The sequence below is a fragment of the Pygoscelis adeliae genome, unplaced genomic scaffold (genome assembly GCF_000699105.1).
Source record: "Pygoscelis adeliae isolate BGI_AS28 unplaced genomic scaffold, ASM69910v1 Scaffold242, whole genome shotgun sequence".
In the NCBI taxonomy this organism is placed as follows: Eukaryota; Metazoa; Chordata; class Aves; order Sphenisciformes; family Spheniscidae; genus Pygoscelis; species Pygoscelis adeliae.
In genome coordinates, this window is record NW_008824369.1 from 47,733 (window position 1) to 48,425 (window position 693).

A 693-nucleotide genomic window follows, 5' to 3' on the forward strand; every position below is an offset into this window, starting at 1 on the left:
CGGGCCTCACCCCCCTCCTCTCCCGGGGCCCCGGCTATCGGGCTGCGCCTCGGGACGCTTCGTCCGCGGCAAGCGCAGGCCGGCACCTCGGCAAGGCGCTGCCCGGGAGCCTGTTCCCCGCAGCAGCAGCAGTGGTGGAGCGCCAGCTAGTCCTCGGGAGGGCTTTGCCCGGCGGCGCGGATCCGTCACCCCAGAGGTGTCCTTGCCGTGGCCACACAGGGACGAGAGCAGCCTTTCGGTGGTGCCTTTGCAGCCGCAAGAGCTGGTTTGCACACACCTCCCTGCCAGGAAAAGGGTCTGCCCCTGCCCCGCCAGCAGGAACCCCCCTGCCTTCTCTCCCAGCTTCTCTCGGGGAGACCGCAGCCTCCCGGCCCACCGCAGCACAAGTGCTGCCTGCAGAGCTGCACACGCCAGAGCTGCCGGCACGCTGCGGGGTTAGTGACCTTCCCAGCTAGCTGCTGACTTGGCATCACGGTGTGTCTTCAGCTGAACCATTCCCACACAAAATGGGAGGCCCCTGGCTGCCTTTATCTTGGTGCTGCTCAACACAGAACCATAGAATCATTAAGGTTGGAAAAGACCTCTAAGATCATCGAGTCCAACCACCAACCCAACACCACCATGCCCACTAAACCATGTCCCTAAGCGCCTCATCTACCCGTCTTTTAAATACCTCCAGGGATGGTGACTCAA